Source organism: Schistocerca gregaria, chromosome 1 (genome assembly GCF_023897955.1).
Source record: "Schistocerca gregaria isolate iqSchGreg1 chromosome 1, iqSchGreg1.2, whole genome shotgun sequence".
In the NCBI taxonomy this organism is placed as follows: Eukaryota; Metazoa; Arthropoda; class Insecta; order Orthoptera; family Acrididae; genus Schistocerca; species Schistocerca gregaria.
In genome coordinates, this window is record NC_064920.1 from 840,678,373 (window position 1) to 840,690,475 (window position 12,103).

General features: G+C 47.5%; 5 non-coding genes across 5 annotated transcripts; all 5 read right to left on the minus strand.

Moving 5' to 3' along the window:
• Positions 1 to 1,431: 1,431 nt before the first annotated feature.
• On the minus strand, positions 1,432 to 1,595 carry LOC126291837 (U1 spliceosomal RNA). The gene has a single exon (XR_007551893.1). It is a non-coding gene; the product is annotated as a U1 spliceosomal RNA (small nuclear RNA).
• A 2,143-nt stretch (positions 1,596 to 3,738) lies between these two features.
• LOC126291723 (U1 spliceosomal RNA) lies at positions 3,739 to 3,901 on the minus strand. The gene has a single exon (XR_007551853.1). It is a non-coding gene; the product is annotated as a U1 spliceosomal RNA (small nuclear RNA).
• Positions 3,902 to 6,047: 2,146 nt separating this feature from the next.
• On the minus strand, positions 6,048 to 6,210 carry LOC126291730 (U1 spliceosomal RNA). The gene has a single exon (XR_007551855.1). It is a non-coding gene; the product is annotated as a U1 spliceosomal RNA (small nuclear RNA).
• Positions 6,211 to 8,357: 2,147 nt separating this feature from the next.
• LOC126291826 (U1 spliceosomal RNA) lies at positions 8,358 to 8,520 on the minus strand. Its single transcript, XR_007551888.1, has one exon. It is a non-coding gene; the product is annotated as a U1 spliceosomal RNA (small nuclear RNA).
• Positions 8,521 to 10,667: 2,147 nt separating this feature from the next.
• Positions 10,668 to 10,830, minus strand: LOC126291736 (U1 spliceosomal RNA). The gene has a single exon (XR_007551857.1). It is a non-coding gene; the product is annotated as a U1 spliceosomal RNA (small nuclear RNA).
• Positions 10,831 to 12,103: the final 1,273 nt, after the last annotated feature.

Below are 12,103 nucleotides of genomic sequence, written 5' to 3' on the forward strand. Positions count from 1 at the left end.
AGCTCGAACAAAATTTGTGTTCACTTTAATTCAGAACGTGGAGATATTTCCTTCACGCATGTGAAAGTATATGACAAAAATAATGCTTCATTATTTAAGCTAGATGGAAAAGTTTAGGGGAAGTGATTAATTCGTTTTAGGCTGCACCACTACTAGGTAGCACTGTGAAAACAATGCCATTGCCATCTAATGGCAACACTGCTTGCTGCAGATTAATTTATTTTTGCGGCATTTCATAAATGATTAATATCTTATGACTATGGTGTCGCTATGAGTATTTTTACATGTGCAAACATTTGAAACTACTGCAGGCCTTACATTCACCCCTCCCTGTCTCTTTGCTTGGACATGGAGTAAGTAGGGATAAATTAAATTGCTTGTTTATGAAGTAGTAACAGTTCTGAAGTGTAATGAAATGATATTAAACAAGAAAGTGTATTTTTTTTTTTTTTTTTTTTTTTTTGTGAATTCAGTGATTCAATAACGAATTTATTAATCCTACCTATCTCTGCAATTAGTGTACGTGAGTGTTTGATTGGAATTGTTGCAATCGAAACCGAGCTTAATAATTTCATGCGGCTGTTTTCAGTCCTCCTCGTGCTTCAATTGCTCATTTCCAAGCGTTATTTTGGGTTGCCTGCAAAGTTGTCAGATGAAACACAACCACTGCGACGAAAGGCCATTACTTAGAGCAGGAGGGAAACTGTCATGGCCAGGAAGATATTCACTGTGTGTGGAAGCTAAGTGAGGATCCGAAGCTGACTTGCCGCACACGTTGCAGCATTCACTCGCCAACGGCAACGGGGTAAGAAACGGGTAAAATACGCCGGTTCTCGTCCGATCACAGAGGTTGGGCTAGGATGGGTGGCCGCCTGGGAGCACAGGGCGCTGTTGGCTAGAATCGATGTTTCTCGTTTTCGGTGCAGCTCGTCATGTTGCTTCCTTCGGTTCACATCCCCACAAGCTCCTCAAGTGCCGCAAGTCTGCAAGTCTCTAGACGCTACGCTAGACGCTTGCTTCCGGCCCGTCATGTACCTTGCCACAGGCGCCAAAGCGTTCGGCTGGCCGACAGCCCCTGTACGCCGGCTCGCGCCACAGCAGCCACTGTGCTTGCAGGGAATGCCGCGCCCTCGAATAACGTTTGGCGCACAATCTGTTTATGGACAGCTAAAAGGGGCCGTTCGACCGTTAATACCGAAATCGTAGCCAAGTTAGATCGCCTGAGCCATCTCGCGGCTGCCGTTGTTATTACGAGCGCGCGTGCCACGCGGTTAACGAGGAGTGCGCTGGCTGTGGGTTTCGACGCCGTGTCCTAGTGCATTTTGTCGTTTCTAGTGGAGGCATCATCGCTTACAAGAAGCTGGCAAATAACTGACCGACAGTGCTTATCATTTACGAGGAGAAGAGACTTTGATTGCATTATAGATTAACACCGGGACAGCGCGAACGCAGTCCCGACTACCAAAAATTATGCGCCCGAGTTACTCGCATTTGGAGTAATCGCTGGGGGTCAGCTCGACCGAAGTGCAATGGACAAGCCTCACCCCGGAGGAACCGCCTTCATGATCACGGTATCCTCTACGCCAGGTAAGTATGCTTTTACTCGGCCGCAGGCGAGTATTTGTAATGCCTCGCGCTATCGTAGTGGAACGAGAACTCTTGACGTTGTCGCATTCGGCGAAGAGCATGGTGCCGTGAATGCACTTGCTTCTTTAGAAACGCGCTGTTGGCCGTCGAGTTAGCAGGCAGACAGGCACAATAACGGACCTCTGCAGAAAGAGATGCATTTTTCGTGCGAAAGACATCGCGACTCGCGGCGCCGGCCGTTGCTGGGGTTAAGTTACTGCACCCTCCGGGAGATGGCGGGCCATGTCGGGGTTACCGCCTTCGAGCAACCCTCTCCGCCTGCGAGGCGCCCTCTTTCTCGGCCGATGTCAAAACGGCAAATGAGATTTGCTGAATGACTGTTTCTTCCAGCCACAAAATCAATTATTGCTCTTACCTTTGCTCCCTCCGTGGGAGCCCTTAGTGCTAGGAAATACGGCAGCATTGTCAATCGCCCTTGTCTGTCGCTCAGCAACCGAAGGACCAAGCTCAGGCTTTCAGATGTTCTAAGGAAGCTGTATGCACTCGTGGGTGTTGTACACGAGGGACAAACATCACGCCAGCAAGCTCTTAAGGAAAGACAATAATCAGCAAAAAACTGCAGCTTACCCCATTGGACGGTGATGGAACAGAAGACTCTTGCAGGTAAGGTAACACTTCTTTTTTTCTGTTCATCTCGATCATGATCTGGAAAGCTCGAACAAAATTTGTGTTCACTTTAATTCAGAACGTGGAGATATTTCCTTCACGCATGTGAAAGTATACGACAAAAATAATGCTTCATTATTTAAGCTAGATGGAAAAGTTTAGGGGAAGTGATTAATTCGTTTTAGGCTGCACCACTACTAGGTAGCACTGTGAAAACAATGCCATTGCCATCTAATGGCAACACTGCTTGCTGCAGATTAATTTATTTTTGCGGCATTTCATAAATGATTAATATCTTATGACTATGGTGTCGCTATGAGTATTTTTACATGTGCAAACATTTGAAACTACTGCAGGCCTTACATTCACCCCTCCCTGTCTCTTTGCTTGGACATGGAGTAAGTAGGGATAAATTAAATTGCTTGTTTATGAAGTAGTAACAGTTCTGAAGTGTAATGAAATGATATTAAACAAGAAAGTGTATTTTTTTTTTTTTTTTTTTTTTTTTTTTGTGAATTCAGTGATTCAATAACGAATTTATTAATCCTACCTATCTCTGCAATTAGTGTACGTGAGTGTTTGATTGGAATTGTTGCAATCGAAACCGAGCTTAATAATTTCATGCGGCTGTTTTCAGTCCTCCTCGTGCTTCAATTGCTCATTTCCAAGCGTTATTTTGGGTTGCCTGCAAAGTTGTCAGATGAAACACAACCACTGCGACGAAAGGCCATTACTTAGAGCAGGAGGGAAACTGTCATGGCCAGGAAGATATTCACTGTGTGTGGAAGCTAAGTGAGGATCCGAAGCTGACTTGCCGCACACGTTGCAGCATTCACTCGCCAACGGCAACGGGGTAAGAAACGGGTAAAATACGCCGGTTCTCGTCCGATCACAGAGGTTGGGCTAGGATGGGTGGCCGCCTGGGAGCACAGGGCGCTGTTGGCTAGAATCGATGTTTCTCGTTTTCGGTGCAGCTCGTCATGTTGCTTCCTTCGGTTCACATCCCCACAAGCTCCTCAAGTGCCGCAAGTCTGCAAGTCTCTAGACGCTACGCTAGACGCTTGCTTCCGGCCCGTCATGTACCTTGCCACAGGCGCCAAAGCGTTCGGCTGGCCGACAGCCCCTGTACGCCGGCTCGCGCCACAGCAGCCACTGTGCTTGCAGGGAATGCCGCGCCCTCGAATAACGTTTGGCGCACAATCTGTTTATGGACAGAGAAAGCTAAAAGGGGCCGTTCGACCGTTAATACCGAAATCGTAGCCAAGTTAGATCGCCTGAGCCATCTCGCGGCTGCCGTTGTTATTACGAGCGCGCGTGCCACGCGGTTAACGAGGAGTGCGCTGGCTGTGGGTTTCGACGCCGTGTCCTAGTGCATTTTGTCGTTTCTAGTGGAGGCATCATCGCTTACAAGAAGCTGGCAAATAACTGACCGACAGTGCTTATCATTTACGAGGAGAAGAGACTTTGATTGCATTATAGATTAACACCGGGACAGCGCGAACGCAGTCCCGACTACCAAAAATTATGCGCCCGAGTTACTCGCATTTGGAGTAATCGCGGGGGTCAGCTCGACCGAAGTGCAATGGACAAGCCTCACCCCGGAGGAACCGCCTTCATGATCACGGTATCCTCTACGCCAGGTAAGTATGCTTTTACTCGGCCGCAGGCGAGTATTTGTAATGCCTCGCGCTATCGTAGTGGAACGAGAACTCTTGACGTTGTCGCATTCGGCGAAGAGCATGGTGCCGTGAATGCACTTGCTTCTTTAGAAACGCGCTGTTGGCCGTCGAGTTAGCAGGCAGACAGGCACAATAACGGACCTCTGCAGAAAGAGATGCATTTTTCGTGCGAAAGACATCGCGACTCGCGGCGCCGGCCGTTGCTGGGGTTAAGTTACTGCACCCTCCGGGAGATGGCGGGCCATGTCGGGGTTACCGCCTTCGAGCAACCCTCTCCGCCTGCGAGGCGCCCTCTTTCTCGGCCGATGTCAAAACGGCAAATGAGATTTGCTGAATGACTGTTTCTTCCAGCCACAAAATCAATTATTGCTCTTACCTTTGCTCCCTCCGTGGGAGCCCTTAGTGCTAGGAAATACGGCAGCATTGTCAATCGCCCTTGTCTGTCGCTCAGCAACCGAAGGACCAAGCTCAGGCTTTCAGATGTTCTAAGGAAGCTGTATGCACTCGTGGGTGTTGTACACGAGGGACAAACATCACGCCAGCAAGCTCTTAAGGAAAGACAATAATCAGCAAAAAACTGCAGCTTACCCCATTGGACGGTGATGGAACAGAAGACTCTTGCAGGTAAGGTAACACTTCTTTTTTTCTGTTCATCTCGATCATGATCTGGAAAGCTCGAACAAAATTTGTGTTCACTTTAATTCAGAACGTGGAGATATTTCCTTCACGCATGTGAAAGTATACGACAAAAATAATGCTTCATTATTTAAGCTAGATGGAAAAGTTTAGGGGAAGTGATTAATTCGTTTTAGGCTGCACCACTACTAGGTAGCACTGTGAAAACAATGCCATTGCCATCTAATGGCAACACTGCTTGCTGCAGATTAATTTATTTTTGCGGCATTTCATAAATGATTAATATCTTATGACTATGGTGTCGCTATGAGTATTTTTACATGTGCAAACATTTGAAACTACTGCAGGCCTTACATTCACCCCTCCCTGTCTCTTTGCTTGGACATGGAGTAAGTAGGGATAAATTAAATTGCTTGTTTATGAAGTAGTAACAGTTCTGAAGTGTAATGAAATGATATTAAACAAGAAAGTGTATTTTTTTTTTTTTTTTTTTTTTTTTTTTTTTGTGAATTCAGTGATTCAATAACGAATTTATTAATCCTACCTATCTCTGCAATTAGTGTACGTGAGTGTTTGATTGGAATTGTTGCAATCGAAACCGAGCTTAATAATTTCATGCGGCTGTTTTCAGTCCTCCTCGTGCTTCAATTGCTCATTTCCAAGCGTTATTTTGGGTTGCCTGCAAAGTTGTCAGATGAAACACAACCACTGCGACGAAAGGCCATTACTTAGAGCAGGAGGGAAACTGTCATGGCCAGGAAGATATTCACTGTGTGTGGAAGCTAAGTGAGGATCCGAAGCTGACTTGCCGCACACGTTGCAGCATTCACTCGCCAACGGCAACGGGGTAAGAAACGGGTAAAATACGCCGGTTCTCGTCCGATCACAGAGGTTGGGCTAGGATGGGTGGCCGCCTGGGAGCACAGGGCGCTGTTGGCTAGAATCGATGTTTCTCGTTTTCGGTGCAGCTCGTCATGTTGCTTCCTTCGGTTCACATCCCCACAAGCTCCTCAAGTGCCGCAAGTCTGCAAGTCTCTAGACGCTACGCTAGACGCTTGCTTCCGGCCCGTCATGTACCTTGCCACAGGCGCCAAAGCGTTCGGCTGGCCGACAGCCCCTGTACGCCGGCTCGCGCCACAGCAGCCACTGTGCTTGCAGGGAATGCCGCGCCCTCGAATAACGTTTGGCGCACAATCTGTTTATGGACAGAGAAAGCTAAAAGGGGCCGTTCGACCGTTAATACCGAAATCGTAGCCAAGTTAGATCGCCTGAGCCATCTCGCGGCTGCCGTTGTTATTACGAGCGCGCGTGCCACGCGGTTAACGAGGAGTGCGCTGGCTGTGGGTTTCGACGCCGTGTCCTAGTGCATTTTGTCGTTTCTAGTGGAGGCATCATCGCTTACAAGAAGCTGGCAAATAACTGACCGACAGTGCTTATCATTTACGAGGAGAAGAGACTTTGATTGCATTATAGATTAACACCGGGACAGCGCGAACGCAGTCCCGACTACCAAAAATTATGCGCCCGAGTTACTCGCATTTGGAGTAATCGCGGGGGTCAGCTCGACCGAAGTGCAATGGACAAGCCTCACCCCGGAGGAACCGCCTTCATGATCACGGTATCCTCTACGCCAGGTAAGTATGCTTTTACTCGGCCGCAGGCGAGTATTTGTAATGCCTCGCGCTATCGTAGTGGAACGAGAACTCTTGACGTTGTCGCATTCGGCGAAGAGCATGGTGCCGTGAATGCACTTGCTTCTTTAGAAACGCGCTGTTGGCCGTCGAGTTAGCAGGCAGACAGGCACAATAACGGACCTCTGCAGAAAGAGATGCATTTTTCGTGCGAAAGACATCGCGACTCGCGGCGCCGGCCGTTGCTGGGGTTAAGTTACTGCACCCTCCGGGAGATGGCGGGCCATGTCGGGGTTACCGCCTTCGAGCAACCCTCTCCGCCTGCGAGGCGCCCTCTTTCTCGGCCGATGTCAAAACGGCAAATGAGATTTGCTGAATGACTGTTTCTTCCAGCCACAAAATCAATTATTGCTCTTACCTTTGCTCCCTCCGTGGGAGCCCTTAGTGCTAGGAAATACGGCAGCATTGTCAATCGCCCTTGTCTGTCGCTCAGCAACCGAAGGACCAAGCTCAGGCTTTCAGATGTTCTAAGGAAGCTGTATGCACTCGTGGGTGTTGTACACGAGGGACAAACATCACGCCAGCAAGCTCTTAAGGAAAGACAATAATCAGCAAAAAACTGCAGCTTACCCCATTGGACGGTGATGGAACAGAAGACTCTTGCAGGTAAGGTAACACTTCTTTTTTTCTGTTCATCTCGATCATGATCTGGAAAGCTCGAACAAAATTTGTGTTCACTTTAATTCAGAACGTGGAGATATTTCCTTCACGCATGTGAAAGTATACGACAAAAATAATGCTTCATTATTTAAGCTAGATGGAAAAGTTTAGGGGAAGTGATTAATTCGTTTTAGGCTGCACCACTACTAGGTAGCACTGTGAAAACAATGCCATTGCCATCTAATGGCAACACTGCTTGCTGCAGATTAATTTATTTTTGCGGCATTTCATAAATGATTAATATCTTATGACTATGGTGTCGCTATGAGTATTTTTACATGTGCAAACATTTGAAACTACTGCAGGCCTTACATTCACCCCTCCCTGTCTCTTTGCTTGGACATGGAGTAAGTAGGGATAAATTAAATTGCTTGTTTATGAAGTAGTAACAGTTCTGAAGTGTAATGAAATGATATTAAACAAGAAAGTGTATTTTTTTTTTTTTTTTTTTTTTTTTTTTTTTGTGAATTCAGTGATTCAATAACGAATTTATTAATCCTACCTATCTCTGCAATTAGTGTACGTGAGTGTTTGATTGGAATTGTTGCAATCGAAACCGAGCTTAATAATTTCATGCGGCTGTTTTCAGTCCTCCTCGTGCTTCAATTGCTCATTTCCAAGCGTTATTTTGGGTTGCCTGCAAAGTTGTCAGATGAAACACAACCACTGCGACGAAAGGCCATTACTTAGAGCAGGAGGGAAACTGTCATGGCCAGGAAGATATTCACTGTGTGTGGAAGCTAAGTGAGGATCCGAAGCTGACTTGCCGCACACGTTGCAGCATTCACTCGCCAACGGCAACGGGGTAAGAAACGGGTAAAATACGCCGGTTCTCGTCCGATCACAGAGGTTGGGCTAGGATGGGTGGCCGCCTGGGAGCACAGGGCGCTGTTGGCTAGAATCGATGTTTCTCGTTTTCGGTGCAGCTCGTCATGTTGCTTCCTTCGGTTCACATCCCCACAAGCTCCTCAAGTGCCGCAAGTCTGCAAGTCTCTAGACGCTACGCTAGACGCTTGCTTCCGGCCCGTCATGTACCTTGCCACAGGCGCCAAAGCGTTCGGCTGGCCGACAGCCCCTGTACGCCGGCTCGCGCCACAGCAGCCACTGTGCTTGCAGGGAATGCCGCGCCCTCGAATAACGTTTGGCGCACAATCTGTTTATGGACAGAGAAAGCTAAAAGGGGCCGTTCGACCGTTAATACCGAAATCGTAGCCAAGTTAGATCGCCTGAGCCATCTCGCGGCTGCCGTTGTTATTACGAGCGCGCGTGCCACGCGGTTAACGAGGAGTGCGCTGGCTGTGGGTTTCGACGCCGTGTCCTAGTGCATTTTGTCGTTTCTAGTGGAGGCATCATCGCTTACAAGAAGCTGGCAAATAACTGACCGACAGTGCTTATCATTTACGAGGAGAAGAGACTTTGATTGCATTATAGATTAACACCGGGACAGCGCGAACGCTAGTCCCGACTACCAAAAATTATGCGCCCGAGTTACTCGCATTTGGAGTAATCGCGGGGGTCAGCTCGACCGAAGTGCAATGGACAAGCCTCACCCCGGAGGAACCGCCTTCATGATCACGGTATCCTCTACGCCAGGTAAGTATGCTTTTACTCGGCCGCAGGCGAGTATTTGTAATGCCTCGCGCTATCGTAGTGGAACGAGAACTCTTGACGTTGTCGCATTCGGCGAAGAGCATGGTGCCGTGAATGCACTTGCTTCTTTAGAAACGCGCTGTTGGCCGTCGAGTTAGCAGGCAGACAGGCACAATAACGGACCTCTGCAGAAAGAGATGCATTTTTCGTGCGAAAGACATCGCGACTCGCGGCGCCGGCCGTTGCTGGGGTTAAGTTACTGCACCCTCCGGGAGATGGCGGGCCATGTCGGGGTTACCGCCTTCGAGCAACCCTCTCCGCCTGCGAGGCGCCCTCTTTCTCGGCCGATGTCAAAACGGCAAATGAGATTTGCTGAATGACTGTTTCTTCCAGCCACAAAATCAATTATTGCTCTTACCTTTGCTCCCTCCGTGGGAGCCCTTAGTGCTAGGAAATACGGCAGCATTGTCAATCGCCCTTGTCTGTCGCTCAGCAACCGAAGGACCAAGCTCAGGCTTTCAGATGTTCTAAGGAAGCTGTATGCACTCGTGGGTGTTGTACACGAGGGACAAACATCACGCCAGCAAGCTCTTAAGGAAAGACAATAATCAGCAAAAAACTGCAGCTTACCCCATTGGACGGTGATGGAACAGAAGACTCTTGCAGGTAAGGTAACACTTCTTTTTTTCTGTTCATCTCGATCATGATCTGGAAAGCTCGAACAAAATTTGTGTTCACTTTAATTCAGAACGTGGAGATATTTCCTTCACGCATGTGAAAGTATACGACAAAAATAATGCTTCATTATTTAAGCTAGATGGAAAAGTTTAGGGGAAGTGATTAATTCGTTTTAGGCTGCACCACTACTAGGTAGCACTGTGAAAACAATGCCATTGCCATCTAATGGCAACACTGCTTGCTGCAGATTAATTTATTTTTGCGGCATTTCATAAATGATTAATATCTTATGACTATGGTGTCGCTATGAGTATTTTTACATGTGCAAACATTTGAAACTACTGCAGGCCTTACATTCACCCCTCCCTGTCTCTTTGCTTGGACATGGAGTAAGTAGGGATAAATTAAATTGCTTGTTTATGAAGTAGTAACAGTTCTGAAGTGTAATGAAATGATATTAAACAAGAAAGTGTATTTTTTTTTTTTTTTTTTTTTTTTTTTTTTTTGTGAATTCAGTGATTCAATAACGAATTTATTAATCCTACCTATCTCTGCAATTAGTGTACGTGAGTGTTTGATTGGAATTGTTGCAATCGAAACCGAGCTTAATAATTTCATGCGGCTGTTTTCAGTCCTCCTCGTGCTTCAATTGCTCATTTCCAAGCGTTATTTTGGGTTGCCTGCAAAGTTGTCAGATGAAACACAACCACTGCGACGAAAGGCCATTACTTAGAGCAGGAGGGAAACTGTCATGGCCAGGAAGATATTCACTGTGTGTGGAAGCTAAGTGAGGATCCGAAGCTGACTTGCCGCACACGTTGCAGCATTCACTCGCCAACGGCAACGGGGTAAGAAACGGGTAAAATACGCCGGTTCTCGTCCGATCACAGAGGTTGGGCTAGGATGGGTGGCCGCCTGGGAGCACAGGGCGCTGTTGGCTAGAATCGATGTTTCTCGTTTTCGGTGCAGCTCGTCATGTTGCTTCCTTCGGTTCACATCCCCACAAGCTCCTCAAGTGCCGCAAGTCTGCAAGTCTCTAGACGCTACGCTAGACGCTTGCTTCCGGCCCGTCATGTACCTTGCCACAGGCGCCAAAGCGTTCGGCTGGCCGACAGCCCCTGTACGCCGGCTCGCGCCACAGCAGCCACTGTGCTTGCAGGGAATGCCGCGCCCTCGAATAACGTTTGGCGCACAATCTGTTTATGGACAGAGAAAGCTAAAAGGGGCCGTTCGACCGTTAATACCGAAATCGTAGCCAAGTTAGATCGCCTGAGCCATCTCGCGGCTGCCGTTGTTATTACGAGCGCGCGTGCCACGCGGTTAACGAGGAGTGCGCTGGCTGTGGGTTTCGACGCCGTGTCCTAGTGCATTTTGTCGTTTCTAGTGGAGGCATCATCGCTTACAAGAAGCTGGCAAATAACTGACCGACAGTGCTTATCATTTACGAGGAGAAGAGACTTTGATTGCATTATAGATTAACACCGGGACAGCGCGAACGCAGTCCCGACTACCAAAAATTATGCGCCCGAGTTACTCGCATTTGGAGTAATCGCGGGGGTCAGCTCGACCGAAGTGCAATGGACAAGCCTCACCCCGGAGGAACCGCCTTCATGATCACGGTATCCTCTACGCCAGGTAAGTATGCTTTTACTCGGCCGCAGGCGAGTATTTGTAATGCCTCGCGCTATCGTAGTGGAACGAGAACTCTTGACGTTGTCGCATTCGGCGAAGAGCATGGTGCCGTGAATGCACTTGCTTCTTTAGAAACGCGCTGTTGGCCGTCGAGTTAGCAGGCAGACAGGCACAATAACGGACCTCTGCAGAAAGAGATGCATTTTTCGTGCGAAAGACATCGCGACTCGCGGCGCCGGCCGTTGCTGGGGTTAAGTTACTGCACCCTCCGGGAGATGGCGGGCCATGTCGGGGTTACCGCCTTCGAGCAACCCTCTCCGCCTGCGAGGCGCCCTCTTTCTCGGCCGATGTCAAAACGGCAAATGAGATTTGCTGAATGACTGTTTCTTCCAGCCACAAAATCAATTATTGCTCTTACCTTTGCTCCCTCCGTGGGAGCCCTTAGTGCTAGGAAATACGGCAGCATTGTCAATCGCCCTTGTCTGTCGCTCAGCAACCGAAGGACCAAGCTCAGGCTTTCAGATGTTCTAAGGAAGCTGTATGCACTCGTGGGTGTTGTACACGAGGGACAAACATCACGCCAGCAAGCTCTTAAGGAAAGACAATAATCAGCAAAAAACTGCAGCTTACCCCATTGGACGGTGATGGAACAGAAGACTCTTGCAGGTAAGGTAACACTTCTTTTTTTCTGTTCATCTCGATCATGATCTGGAAAGCTCGAACAAAATTTGTGTTCACTTTAATTCAGAACGTGGAGATATTTCCTTCACGCATGTGAAAGTATACGACAAAAATAATGCTTCATTATTTAAGCTAGATGGAAAAGTTTAGGGGAAGTGATTAATTCGTTTTAGGCTGCACCACTACTAGGTAGCACTGTGAAAACAATGCCATTGCCATCTAATGGCAACACTGCTTGCTGCAGATTAATTTATTTTTGCGGCATTTCATAAATGATTAATATCTTATGACTATGGTGTCGCTATGAGTATTTTTACATGTGCAAACATTTGAAACTACTGCAGGCCTTACATTCACCCCTCCCTGTCTCTTTGCTTGGACATGGAGTAAGTAGGGATAAATTAAATTGCTTGTTTATGAAGTAGTAACAGTTCTGAAGTGTAATGAAATGATATTAAACAAGAAAGTGTATTTTTTTTTTTTTTTTTTTTTTTTTTTTTTTTGTGAATTCAGTGATTCAATAACGAATTTATTAATCCTACCTATCTCTGCAATTAGTGTACGTGAGTGTTTGATTGGAATTGTTGCAATCGAAACCGAGCT